The following is a 15381-nucleotide window of genomic DNA, read 5'->3' as shown; positions in this document are numbered from 1 at the left end:
TTGAAGTTTTTCTAACATTATTTCTCAAATATTTTCTACCCCTCCTCTCTTTCTGGGACTATAATTACATGTATATTAAACTACTTGAAATTACCCCATAAGTTATTGATGCTCCGTTTATTTTTTTCTCCATGTTGTTTTCTCTGTTCTTCAACGTGGATTGTTTCTATTGCTGTCTTCATGTTTTTTAATCTTTTCTCTTAAAGTGTTTATTCTGCTTTTAATCCCTATCTAGCATTCTTTTCAGTTATTGTTATTTCATATCTAGAGTTCAGTTTCCACTTTTTGTATCATCTGTGTTTCTTTTCATCATGGTCAGTTTTTTCTCTACCTTCTCGTATCTATGGAGAATATTTATAACAACCATTTTAATGTTCTTTATTGCTAGTTTCATCATATCAGTTATTTCTTTGTATGATTCTATTGATTGATATTTCTCTGAGTCATGAATTCTATTTCCTTTTTCTTTATACACATAGTATATTTTTATGGATGGTGATCATTGCAAATTTTGTATCTTTAGTTGCTGCATTTGGTGATATTATTTTAAATTATGCAGAGCTTTGTTGTACCATGTAGCTCCATTATTTGAAATCAGTTGCATCATTTGAAACTTTCTTTTAAACATGGTTAGGGAGGGGGGTCCAAAGCAGCTTTTAATCTAAGACTAGTCTCACTGCTGAGGAGATCTTTCACAGAAATTTACCAAATACTTTTGTATTTTGAGGTGTTTCCACCCTGTATTTTGAAAATACGAATTATTACTAGCCTTTGCCTACCACTTTTCCATGGTTATTTCTTTGGTCATGGGTAGTTTGCTCTCAAACCTGAGCAGGTCAGTATTCAGCCAAAGACTGCCCAGAGCTTTTCTATCTCTGTAGTTCCCTCATCCTCAGTATCCTAGATGGAAATTTCTAGCTGTCCTGGCCTCCTTACACTTCTCTGTCTATCTCTTCAACCCAGTGAGCACTGATTGGGGTCTCCTTCTTTGCACAGTGGCCTAGAGACTGCCTCCTGGCTGCAGACTGGGACAATTTAGGGCTCCCATCGATTTATTTCCTTCTTTCAGGAATTAGAGACTTGCATGACCTCTTGTCCAGTTTTCTAGTTGTAAATCCTGTCCCTTTAACAGTATCACAATTGACTCAGAAGTTAAAGATTGTTCTTGTTTTAGTTATAAGTACTATTTTATTAAAGTAATTTATCATATATTTACCCTTTATCATAAACTGTAAACAGTTTCTTAATTATTGGTCCTTTCTGAAAACATAAACTAATGCAGTGTTTAGTCCTTACTTACTAGTTCTTCAGAGACTACTTTCATCTACTGATCATTTGATAAATATTTATTAAGTTCTTGAAGTATGCCCACTGTGATATCCAATGAGTTAGAGCCATATAGTACTTATTCATAATGTTTTCTAAAGGATAATCTGAAAATTTTTATAAAGCAAATCTGAAGCTGAGGTTTCTTTTTTGTTTGTTTGTTTAGATTCCAAACTTTCATTTTACTGTTTCACTTATGCCTTCATACACAAGAATCATCACTTCTGCCCTTTAAAGGGAAAAAAGCTAAGGTGATCACTGAGTGTACATGTCTACTAACTTTGGAAAAATGGACATAAAGTATAGAGAAATCTATTTCCACTTATGATTGGAAAATCTGGGGGGCAATGGAAAAGATGTATTGCCAAACAGATACATTCTGAGTTCTTACCTAGGAAAAAACACAGAAAGCATCATGAGTCAAATAGAGGAAGGAAAGAGTGCTAGCATGAGTGAGCATAGCAGGAAAATCTATCAAATCTTTGAAAATAATCATTTCTTTTAGGTAGTAAGTCAAGCTTCCTGTCCTTGGACACTTTATAGTAAGTGGAAGCAGGCAATGTAAGTTATAGCTCTTTCTTCTATAATATACCTTCACACTTCTCTTTATTAGCCTAACAAATCTGCCTTGTCACTTAATCCTTTTGCTTTTTAACTATCTCACTATTTTCTATCCTTGGAAATTCTTTTTTATTCTATCTCTGTCAAAATTTGTCCACCCCACCTTCAAAATCAGTGTTAATATCATCTCTCTTCTAGAAGTCTTCCCAAGACATAGTTACTTGGCTCTAGTTACCTCAACTTAAGGCATCTTGAGAACAATTGATAAAACATGTACAAACAGATGAAATAATCTAAGAGATCATAGCTGACTACACACATAGGCATGGAACCTTAAAAAGTGTGTTTATGGTCAGTTACATTTATGAAATAAGTAATGATGAGATAATATGTTTTGAATTGAGTTCTTTGAATTAAAACTAAATTAAAAAACACTAAATTGCTTACCCTGGCATTCATGTTTCCCCAGGATTGATTTCAAATCTTCCCATGCTTATCTTTCACTTCTCTGATACTTCATATTTTCCCAATTCTGGGACTTTGCTCCATTTCCTTTGAAGGTCATTTTCACTTGCTTCTGCCCTTCAAGAGGTAAATTGAATTTTATCTTGTTCTAAAAGTTTTCCTGGTACTTCCCTCATTAGTCAAAATTTAATAAACTTATAGGCACTATAGGTTCATAAAACTGTGATATTTTTCCACATCCTGGGATCAAATTTTTCTAAGCCTGGGAGATTATTTTCATTTAAAGCATCTAGATTTCAATACCTTTCAGTGTTACTTACTTCACCCATTGAAGTTTATTCTCCTTTTTGTAGAAGAGAGGAGAAAATTAGGAATCTTTGTTTTTGTTCTGATTGAAGACTAAAGTCTAGGTTGATAAACTTCAACATCCACCATGAACTTCTACTGTGAACTCTGATAGCACTAAATTATTCTCTTGTTAAAATTATACTTAAAGATCTTGCTTTTATTTTTTGAAGATAAAATTATAGGTTAGGCAAAGAAAGAATTTAACAGACAGTTATTGTTTGTACAGTTGTATTACCAGCTATGTGGTTATTTATTTCTGTTAAGTTTACTGTCATTTTCTTTAAGTTTTTCATTTTTTACACATATATTAACTCTGTAATTTACCAGAAGTATCCATCTTCACAGGAGATTAAGGTAATGGTATTAGGAACAACAAAAACAAAAAGAATAAATTGTTAGTTGCCACTAACTAAATATTAGTTATGGGAGCTCTGGTGGCATAGTGCCTAAGGCATGTGACTGCTAACCAGGAGGCTGTTGGTTCAAACCCACCAGCCACTCCTTGGAAGGAAGGTTGGGCAATCTAATTTGATGCAACTAACAACAAAAATAATAACATTTAGAAGAGAATTTGAAGCATGGTAATTGTTGGAAATTCAAACATGTTGGAGAGGTTGTTTTCTTATTTCTTTTTCTTATCCTCAGGTCATCGTGGCTAGGGTCCTAGACTGAGTTTCAGTGGCCTGCCATGGGGTCAGTTCTGTTGAGGGCAGTAAGAGGTACATAGGATAGATAATGCAAAGCACAAGCTAACTTAAAGAGGCAGAGCTTCAGAAGGACCCACTGGAGCACTCAAGGCTGAGAAAAATCTGACAACCTGGAAGTGCTGCAGGTCCCTGACCAAGATCAGCGAGATCTGGTTGTGAGAACTATCATCTGCTGACTTTAGCTATGAGGACCAGAAGGCCAAATAGCAATCTATGAGGCAAGAACCATCACTCTAGTTCCTCAAGGAGCCAGAGAACTTCACCACATTCCTTTTACCTTTAGATTACATAAACTTCACCTACATCTTCATGTCCTGCATTGTGAAACCATTTTGCATAACCACATGCATGCAAAGCATGCAGATCCAACTCATAGCGACCCCTCCTGGATTTCTGAGGTGATATCACTATGGAAGTAGATTGCCCAACCTTCCTTCCAAGGAGTGGCTGGTGGGTTGGAGTCACCAACTTCTTGTTAGCAGTCAAATGCCTTAGGAACTACACCACCAGAGCTCCTTTTGCATAAGAAGTTCTGCCTAAAAAGTCTGAGCATTACTGTGTAGTGAATAATTTGGCCTTGCCCAACTAGAGTTCTGCAAAGGACCTCTTTCAAATGCTGAGGAGCAAAGATGTCTCCTTGAGGACTAAGGTGCGCCTGACACAAGCCATAATATTTTCAATCATCTCATATGCATGTGAGAGCTGGACAATGAATAAAGAAGACTGAAGAAGAATTGATGCTTTTGAGTGTGGTGCTGGTTAAGAATGCTGAAAGTACCGTGGACTGCTAAAAGAACTAACAGATCTGTCCTGGAAGAAGTGCAGTCAGAATATTCCTTGGAGGCAAGAATGGCCAGACTTCATCTCACCTACTTTGTTCATGTTGTCAGAAGGGACTATTCCCTGTAGAAGGATGTCATGCTTGGTAAGGTAGAGGGTCAATGAAAGAGAGAAAGGCCCCTCGACAAAATAGATTGACACAGTGGCTCTGGCGATGGGCTCAAGTATAACAGGGATTGTGGAATTAGCACGAGACTGGGCTGTGTTTCATTCTGCTATGCATAGGGTCGCTATGAGTCAGAGACGATCGATGGCACCTAACAACAACAATAACTAGAGTTCTGGTCTTTACTGTTAGCTTTTCAAGGTAATCTATTATTTTGGTGCTGTCTAGTCACACCAGGTCTTAGGGTGGGGCTGGTCACAACAATAGTATTAGGGTTGGGACTGGTCATACCAGAAAGACTATCCATGGGATTTAGGGTGGAAGCTTTGGGTCACATAGTATCAGCCACCTAGGGGACTGAGTTAAACCATGTAGGCAATCAGTTATACCTATGCAATGAAGGCCCAGTGAAAATTCTGAATATTGATGTTCAAGTAAACTTCCTGATTGGTAACACTCAGCCTGTATTGTCCCACCTTGATGCTGGGAGGGTAATATGTTCAACAGAAGTTTAGCAATTAGACCACTGCCACACTCTGCTCTATGTGCTTTGCCCTTTTTATATGTATGCATGTATTATAACTGCAAGTATAGTAGCTTTCAGGGAGTTCTGTGAGTCATGCTAACAAATTATCAAACTCAAAGTATTTTTGTGAACCCTTCTGAACTTGCAGTTGGTGTCAGAAGTAAAGGCAGCCTTGGGAACTGTGCCCATAAATCCCCTAGTTTGGGTAATGCTGAATAATTACATAAAAGGGGGATATTTGGATATCATAACAGATTGAACTTATCAGATTGGACATCAAGACTTATTTTTTTTTTCCCTAATATGCCCAACAACTGGAAACTCATTAGGAAAAGCAGATTGGTTATAAAAAAAAATTAAGCAGCTATATTTTCTTTATACAGAAGAGAAATAGGAAAATTTTGTGACTCTGCCAAACTTACCATGCACCAAATCCTATGCTAAACTCTATGCTGTTGTTGTTAGGTGCTGTTTAGTTGGTTCGGACTCATGGTGACCCTTTGTATGACAGAATGAAACGTTGTCCCCTCCTGCACCATTCTAACAATCACTGCTATGTCTGAGCCCTTGTTGCAGCAACTGTGCCAATCTATCTCAAGGATCTTCTTCTTTTTTTTTTTTTTTTTTTTGCTGTCTTTTTGCTTTACCAAGTATGATCTCCTTCTCAAGGAACTGGCACCTCCTGATAACATGACCAAAGTATGAGAGATGAAGTTTTGCCATCCTCACTTCTGAAGACTAATTTGTTCATTCTTCTGCCTGTGGTAGTTGTTGTTAGGTGCTGCTGAGTTGGCTCCGACTCATAGTGACCCTGTAGAATGAAACACTGCTTGATCCTCACAATCCTTGCTACACTTGAGCTCATCAGTGCAGTCAGTCTGTCTTCTTATCATCTTGTTGAGAGTCTTCCCCTTTTTAGATGACCCTCTACTTTACCAAGCATGTTATCCTTCTCCAGGGAATATTCACTTCTGACACCATGACCAAACAAAGCATGTGAGATGAAGTCTGACCATTCTCACTTTCAAGGAGCATAGTGGCTGTACTTCTTCTGGGACATATTTTTTCATTCTTCTGGTAGTCCATGGTATTTTCAGTATTATTTGCCAATACCACAATTCAAAGGCATCAACTCTTCCTCAGTCTTCCTTATTCACCTCCAGCTTCTACATGCATACGAGGCAATTAAAAATATCATGGCTTGGGTCGGGCACACCTTAGTGACATTTTTGCTTCTTAACACTGTAAAGAGATCTTTTGCAGCAGATATGCCCAGTGCAATACAACCTCTGATTTCTTGACTGGTGCTTCCACGGGTGTTGATTGTGGATCCAAGTAAAATGAAATCCTTTACAACTTCAATCTTTTCTCCACTTATCATGAAAACTAATCTCTGATCTTTGCCAGTAAGTGCTTCAGGTCCTCTTTACCTTCAGCAAGCAAAGTTCTGTCACCTGTATATCACAGGTTATTGATGAGTCTTCCTCCAATCCTGATGCAGTATTCTTTTTCATACAGTCCAGCTTTTTTGTTTCTTTGCTAATCATACAAATTGAATAAATTTAGTGAGAGGCTACAACCCTGATACACATCCTTCCTAGTTTTAAATCATGCACTATCCTCTTGTTTTATTTGATTGACAGCCTGTTGGTCTATGTACTGTTTCCTCATGAGCATAATTAAGTGTTCTGGAATTTCCACTCTCCACAATGTTATTTATAATTTGTTTGATACACAGAGTTGAATGCCTTCTCATAGTCAATAAAACAAAAATAAACGTCTTTCTGAAATTCCTTGCTTTCAGCCAAGATCTATCTGACATCAGCAATGATATCCCTCATTCTGTGTCCTCTTCTGAGTCCAGCTTGAATTCTTGGAAATTCTCTATCATTATACTGCTGCCAACTATTTTTGAATTATCCTTAGCAAAATTTTGCTTGTGTGTGATATTGTTCAAAATTTTCCACATTCTATTGGATTACCTTTTTAAGAATGAGAACAAATACAGATCTCTTCCAGTCAGTTGGCCAGGTTGCTGTCTTCCAAATCTCTTAGCATGAATGAATAAGCACCTCCAGCACTGCATCTGTTTGTTGAAACATCTCAGTGGGTATTCTGTCAATTCCTGGAGCCTTGTTTTTTCTCCAATTCCTTCAATGCAGCTTGGACTTCTTTTAATACCATTTGTTCTTTATCATATGCTACCTCCTGAAATAGCTGAATGTTGACCAATTCTCCAGCCTCACAGCAGCATACAAGCCACCACAGTATGACAAAATGACAGATGAGTGGTAAAGAACTAAAGGAGAACACTATTAAAAAAGTAAAGGAACATATGATGATGATATTGTATCAAATAGACAATATCATTAAAGTGATAAAAAAATTGTAGAAAAAGAACCAAATGTAAGTTCTGTAGCTGAGAGGTAGAATAACAAATAAAAATAAAATCACCAGAGGAACTCAGTGGTAGATTTGAATAATAGACATTCCAGTTCTTAAAGTGCTTTGACTTTTTGGCCATGAGCAATTTCTCACTGAATGGTCCACGGGTGATGCTCAGCTACTAGCAAAAAAGTTGATGGTTCGAATTTACCAAATGAAAGCCTGGTGATCTGCTTCCTGGAATCAGATGTCAACATCTGTTGAATTACTAAAAATGCCCCACTACTGAACTTTGTACACTAAATCTTTACTTCTGAGATAAATGTCAGGGATTATTTAAAATGAAGAAACAAGCTGCTGCAGTAATTTAAAACCATTTTTTTTTCATTAATGCTACATAAAGTAGGGGCAGATAATATCTATCTAGAACTTTTAGTATTACGAGTCATCTGAGTAATAGTAGTTTGAGAATGATGATGGAAATATAAGTTGTGTTGCGGATTCTGTTATGCTAATGCATTGCCATGTTCTGTGGCTTTGGGATCAGAAGAGGCTCAGATGTGCAGTTGACTCCATTTGGAAGAGATCCCTACCCTATTTATACATCAGAACAGGGCACTGTGACAACACACACAGCTCATCATACTCAGTGCTTACCAGACAATACACTCTCTTTTTGCAAAGCTGCTGCACTATTTGTAACACCTAGGAAACATTACACTTTTTACTATGTCTTTGATTTTTGTTTTGTTTTGTTTTGTTATAAACACACGTGTTTGGTGAATGAAGGGCAACAGAAGGCAGAGAAGGTGCTGTACACAGCTGGTATAAGCTTGGAGGCTGGATGCCACATGGAGAGAGAGTAAGACAGACAGTCCACCCAGCAGGGCAGGCCGGGCAGCATTGTGGGGCCAGTAACACTTGGTTGGTTGGTGAGAGCCCGCAAAGAGTCTTGTGCAGGACTATGGGGGCCCGGGCCCCTTGCAGCTCCCTGGTCCGAGGTTTTAGGGGGGTGACGGCAGCTGCAGCAACAGCTCCAGACTCACCTCACATTACTCAGGGCCTTGTGGGCGAATTCGGGCAGCACAAAGGCCGCCTGGTGAACACCTGAGTTGTAGTACTTCAGTTGTCCCTGCTCCACCTGCGTCTGTGTCAGCTGCTGCACTGCCTCCCGGAAGTTGGCGGTTGGGTTCTTACTGCATGGCATGAAGCCGATCTGGCCGCTGGGGTAGGTGGGGATGGTGCAGTAGGCGTAGGCCATGCCACCACGGGGAAGAGTGACTTGCAGAACTGCCGCATCTCTTTGATGAGGTCCAGGGGCACCATTGTCACTCACCCTGGCAACAGAGAATGCCATCTTCCTTGAGGGCAGTCTTCATGAGCTGGTAATAGGATTCCTTAAAGAGGTTCTCGGCAGGGCCCATGGGGTCTGAGGAGTCAGTGATGATTACATCGAAGGCATCCTAGTTCTGTTTCATGAACTTAAAACCGTCACCCACATGGAGGGTCAGCTTTGAGCTGGAGTAGCCAACAGCCATGCCTGGCAAGAACTTTTTAGAGACTTGGATGACATCCTCGTCAATTTCACACTGGACCATGGCCTCCACAGAAGGGTGCTTCACCACTTCCCGCAGGACACCCCCATCCCCGCCCCGATGATCAGCACCTTGCGTGGGTTGGGGAAGCTGCAGAGGGGCAGGTTGGCAATCATCTCCTGGTAAGAAAACTCATCCCTCTCGGTGCACTGAGGACGCCGTCCAACACCAGCACATTGCCATTGGTCTTACTGCGGAAGACAATGATGTCCTGGTACCCCGAGCGCTGATGGTGCAGCAGCTCCTCCACCTGCAGCGACAAGGTCTGACCCGGCCATAGGCTGCAGGTCTCGCGGAACCAGCTGTCTCGAATGGCGGCGGGGCCGGGGGCAGGGGGCTCCAGGGTGGGCAGGCAGGCGGCTCGGGAGGCGGGCCGGGACTGCAAGCCGCGAGGAGCCATAGCACAACCGGACCAGCTCCGCCCGCCGCCCGCACCTCAACCTTAGGTCTTTGATTTTAACTCTCTTGCCTAGGATGCCCTCCCCATATACTAAACCAAAAAACCAAACTCACTGCCATCAAGTCATTTCCGACCCATAGTGAACCCAATGAGGTTTCCAAGGCTGTAAATCTTTACACAAGTAGATAGTTCTGGCTTTCTTCCATGGAGCGGCTGGTGGGTTTGAACTGCTGACCTTCTGGTCAGCAGTCAAGTGCTATATCCAGTACACCACTAGAGCTCCCCCCATATATTGTTGTTGTTATGTGCCCACGAGTCAGACCCGACTCATAGCGACCCCTCCTTGGGTTTCCGAGGCAGTATCACTACGGAAGTAGATTGCCCAATCTTCCTTCCGGGGAGTGGCCCCATATATTAGATACCTAAATTTCTGATCAGCTCATTTTAACTCAAGTACTGCCAAATCTTCCCTTACACTCAACTTCCCATCTTGTCCACTGGGCTGCATCTTGAGGCATTCCTCCTGTTTTTTGAGTTCATCTTATAAATATTCTCATTACAGAATTTTTCACTTTATGCTGTAATTGCCTATGCTGTAGTTTTAATTCCTGGCTAATTGCAAAATCTCTAAAGGCATTCTGTCCATTTTTGAATTCCCAGGACTTCAAATAATCCTCCACACTTACTGGGTACTGGAATTCCCAAAGTGTATTTAATTATGGTTAAATTGTCAAAGTTCTTATCACCAATATGCTTCATAATCTGTTTTCTCTCTATTTTCCATTCCTCCTTTTTTTTCACATATCCTCTCTTACTATCCTGGACTCACTCTATTCCAGGCACACTGTTTTATTTGCCATTCCTCAAGAATATTATGCATGCTTCTGCTTTAGGGCCTTTGCAGTGGCTATTTTCTCTGCCAGGGATGCACTTTCTCCAAATACCTTGATGGTTTGCTCCTCAACTCTGTAAACCTGGCTGTTGTAGTTAGGTGCTGTCAAGTTAATTTTGGCTCATGGTGACCCCATGAAACAATCTAGAATTGTCCTTTAGGGTTTCCAAGGTTATAATCTTTACAGAAGCAGATTGTCACATCTTTCTTTCAGGAATGGCTGGTGGGTTGGAATCAATGACATTTTGGTTAGCAATCCAGCACTCAGCCACTGTGTCACCAGGATTCCTTCCACCTATCCACCTACTGACATCAATTCCAACTCATAGTGAGCCTATAGGACAGAGGAGAACTGCCTCACTGAGTTTCCATCAACCTTCTGGTTAGCAGCTGAGTGCTTTAACCACTGTGCCACCAGAGCTGCTTTTCAACCTGAGAATACTAGGCACCAAATGGAGTCACTTATGCTGAGCCCACCTGGTGAACTAAAACCTACTAATTTCTGTTTTCTGAAAACGCATATCCTCCCCAGGATCTGAAACTTAAGCCAATCATTTGGCCCTCCCAGGAACGGAAACCTAAGCTAACTAATTAAGATGTGCCTGCTTAGTTTAACCTAGTTAAAAATTTCTCCTTTTTCTCAAATAATGAAAATGCCCCTCAGCCAATCCAAAATTTACCCAGTATATCTTCCTTGTGCCTGTGTATCTGTGCTTATAAAATCCCTTCTACTTTGTACCATTCTGGGGAGCTCTTTTCTGACTTTCAGATCAGATAGCTCCCACCCCATTTATGAATTGCATATAATGTTTATGAATTTATATACAAATTTAATCTTGTGGAAATTTAATTTTTTAACACTTCCTTCAAGTCTTTGGTCATTTATTGACTTCTTTCCCCCTCCTGTACTCCTGATCCCCTTAAAGCCTAACCCACTACTGTTGAATCAATTCCAGTTCATATTGACTCTTTAGGACAGAGTAGAACTGCCCCACACAGTTTCCAAGGCTGTAAATCGTTAGGAAGCAGACTACATCATCTTTTTCCTGTGGAGCAGCTGGTGGATTTGAACCACTGAACTTTTGGTTAGCAGTCCAATGTTTTAACCACTGTAACGCTAGAACTCCTCTTGATCCTCTTACTCTGTTCCTAGCACTAACCATTTTCTAATACACTACATCACTTATTTATTCTGTATGTTGTTTATTGTGTCATTCTCTTTGCTAGAAGAGGGCTGGGATTTTTGTCCGCTTTCTTCACTAATGTATTCCCAAGAGCATAAATAGAGCAATGCCTAGTGCATTGAAGACACTTAATTAATATTTGTTGAACAATTAATGCATTAATATTCAAATAGCTTCTGAGGGGAATTCCTATTAAACCATTATCTTGTATTAACAAGATAGTGTAAATCAATTCATTTGCTTTCCTAATAAGGTATTTAGGACTGAAAGAAATGAGATAATGGGCAGTACAATATGCTTTAATGGGGTAATAAGAGATGGGAAGGTTTAGACATTGCCATTCATTGGAAATTGGTAAATCCAGGAACCAGGAATGGTTTATTTGTGAGAATCCATGAGTGGCCAGTAGATGCACGTAAGAATAGGGGAATAAGGCAATAGAACAGGGGTGAGTTCTAGGATTAGAAAAACAAGTCTAAGCTTTTTCAAAAGTTTACTTAGAGTTAGCCCTACATAGACTAACTGCTCTCATTATAATTTTTATTTGAATAGATTAGCTACATTTTAGATATTGACATATTGGACAGAGACTAAGGATGGTCAGTTCCAGTAATCCTAGTACAAAATAGAAAAAAAAATAACATATTCATGAGTTTTATGAATTTACAGAAGATTCTTGGGAGCTCTGATGGCATAGTGCCTAAGGCATTTGCTAACCAGAAAGCTGGCCGTTCAAACCCATCAGCCACTCCTCTAAAGGAAGATTGGGCAATCTACTTCCATAACAATAGCACCTAGAAAACCCAAGGAGATATCCCTATGAGTTGGATTTGACTCAAGGGTTGTGAGTCTTAGTTTTTTTTGAGTTCTTAGACAATTTTATTCCTGAGCAAATGGACTTCATATAGTAAAGAGGGCCTTAGGCAACATGAAAATATAGTTCAGTATTGTGATAAAACTAATTTGGATAAATGGAGATGAATGATTTATAATATGTAATACTTATTGTATAAATAAGGAACTATAAGTAAAACCGTTTACTTTGCTTATTTGTTTATGTGCCTATATTTATGTATGTGTGTATTATCCACAATTATATTAACACGGAGAATTAAAACGATCTCAATATATCAACATTATCCTGTGTCCTTACGAGTTCTTTTTTGTTATATTTTTATAAGAATTGAGCAAAGATGTAATATTTAACATTCAAGAGTCTTACCCTGTCACTTATATTATTTCAAGCATATGACACAGAAAACTGTATTTGAGATATGAAATTGACTACTATTCATATCTGAGATAAATAGAAGGAAAATATATCAAAATGTATTTCAATAAGCTGTGCCACATGTTGATCTATGATGTTTTGACTTCCAAAAGAAAATCATATTTTTATCCTATAGTTTTGAGAACTCTATTAATGCTGCAGGTTTCAAGCTAATGCTACAGTGCATCTCCCTTGGATTAACTTTGTTAATGTGTCTTATTCAAGACTGAACAACAGCACTACCTGTATTTCAATAGTTGTTGCAGAGGTAAAGATTAATATGGTGATATTAAAGAAAAAAACACTGTATCTTAGAATGCTGAAAGTTCATATTTATTTTCTCTCTTGTTAATAAAGAGAAGCACTTTAGAGAAATTTATCTTTATACTTCAGGTCATAAATTGATGATATAATAAAGACATGAAGAAATATTTTTCTCTTAGGCGTACTGCTAAACATTTGGATAGGTATATAAAATGTATTTCCTTTACTCTCTTCTTAAGTATTGAATGTAGAGACCACATTTGTAAAATGCATGCAGAATTAGTTAGAAAATAAATCTGACCAGTTTTCTGATTGTGTGGAGGGGCTAAACAAGTATTAGAGGAGCTCTTTCATTCAGTTGGTTTATATGCATGTTTGATGGTGGTTGTTATGATGTCTATAATCTGCTTTACAGCATTTCACTATAAACAGTGTGATGTAAATGTGCGTTAGTTAGCTTTAGTCTCCACCCTAAAGCAGTCAACTGTCCTAATCCAGTATTCGAAGGCCAGGGGTGGTCAACTAGCATTTAATTAGCAATGCCACACTCCAGAGGTGCCATTGCAAGTGCTTTAGTTTGCTTTATTCCTAGCACCAAAGATTAGCTAATTAGCATTTTAGCAATGGGTTTTCATTGGCCGAGTTAATGGCTTGTTAATTACCATATGAATGATATAGATGAAATTATCAAGCAGGGATGGAAGTAGTGGTTTAAAAAAATATTAGGTAGGTTAATATATTTTAGAGATATTGCTCATCCTCCCATAAAACAAGATATAAATTGTAGTGAGCTTTTCACTCTTCATCTTTCTGAACAGCATCTGAGGCATAGCAGTGGAGGCTATTCTTTGTAAAGGTTGAATACATGAGGGAGCTTATTTATAACAATAAAAGGATTCTGGATTGTACAGTGGGAAAGATTGGGGTGGGGGCTGACAACAGTGAAACATTGGATATAACCTAAATATCTTCTAGCAAGGCATTGGCTATATGAACTACAGTATGTTGTTGTTATGTGCCGTCGAATCGGACCTGACTCATAGCGACACCTCCTTGGGTTTCCGAGGTGGTATCACTATGGAAGTAGACTGCCCAACCATCCTTCCCAGGAGTGGCTGGTGGATTTGAACCACCAGCCTTCTGGTTAGCAGTCAAGTGCCTTAGGCACTACACTACCAGAACTCCCAAACTACAATATAACCACATTAAATACACAATATTTCATGGCATTGAAAATGCTCACAATGTATCCACTGAAAAATATTGTCACAAAACAATGTGCTATGGCACCATTATATAGCCCTAGTCATGATCAACGGCTGAGATTAGAAACCCACTTAGTAAAGAGGGTAAGGAATGACTATATACCAAGAACAGTTTTACAGATGACCCCGATCTCATGGGAATCAGAGCATCTAGAAGTTGCTGTCTTATTCTCTCCACCTCTGAGGAAATGTATGGTTCTGTTATTTCTAATTTCTATGCATCTTCTATCTCCGCCACCCCTTATGTATACCAGTTTTCTCTGCTTATAACATAAGCCATTATCAGTGTCAACTACCATTATCATTGTCAGTCTTCTTGGGTCTTAGCTCAAAGTTTTGAGGCAGAATATGATGAGAATGTGATTGGTTTTTGGCTGGTCAAGCGTTGGATCTCAGACCCAATCAGTTGTGACCAGGAGTATAGAGCCATCTAGTAAAGCTAGACACACAGTTCTGCCCCCTGGGCTGGGGTTGACAGCAGAGGATGTTTCCAAGGAGGTGGTTCTGGGTGAAGCAGGCAACAGAATGCCCTGTATAGTACATGCAATCCATGACTATATCTGGGTGGAAGATTTTTATTTTATTATTTCTACTCTTCCATATTTCCTAAAGGAGCTCTGGTGGTGCGGTGGTTAAAGCATTTGCTTGCTAACCAAAATGTTGGCAGTTTGAACCCACCAGCTTCTCAGTAGGAGAAAGAAGAAGTAGTCAGTATCCATAAAGATTTACAGCCTTGGAAACCCTATGGGATTCTACTCTGTCCTATAGGGTCACTATGGGTCAAAATCAACATGATGGTAATGGATTTTTTTTAATCTTTTCTAAGTTATTTGCAATAAATATGTATTTTTTCATAACAGTAACAAAATTACCAAAAGGAAAATAGTGGAAAGAAATGGGGAAAAGTGCAGAGCAGTAAGGATATGTGACCAGGAATGTTGGGGAGAAAGTTGGATTAGAAATATTTGGCTTCAACTATGTTGGATGAAATTTGTGAATAACTGACTGAGTATTCCCAGGTGATATGTAACTGGCTGAGTTTTAAAGAATAGATGAGGGCCATCTTGAGATTTCCAAAAAGTGACTATGGCTTTACATAGCTTGAAGATCTATAGGAATTTAGAGGAGGGCCCTTGTCTTATATTTTATTAGTAAAGAGTATTTGGCTCATAAAGAGTGTTAAAGTTACTAAAATACAAATACTTGAATTTTATATCACTCTAAATAGACTATTAAAAAAAACATAT

General features: G+C 39.0%; 2 pseudogenes; both read right to left on the bottom strand.

The window, feature by feature from the left end:
* Positions 1–8306: 8306 nt before the first annotated feature.
* Positions 8307–9259, bottom strand: LOC103199423 (annotated as a pseudogene).
* A 536-nt stretch (positions 9260–9795) lies between these two features.
* LOC103199422 overlaps positions 9796–15381 on the bottom strand; it is a 14477-nt pseudogene continuing 8891 nt past the window's right edge.

The sequence above is a fragment of the Orycteropus afer genome, unplaced genomic scaffold, assembly GCF_000298275.1.
Source record: "Orycteropus afer afer isolate SDZICR_OR568_19922 unplaced genomic scaffold, OryAfe1.0 scaffold00111, whole genome shotgun sequence".
Lineage (NCBI taxonomy): Eukaryota > Metazoa > Chordata > Mammalia > Tubulidentata > Orycteropodidae > Orycteropus > Orycteropus afer.
This window is presented reverse-complemented; position numbering and strand designations above follow the sequence as displayed.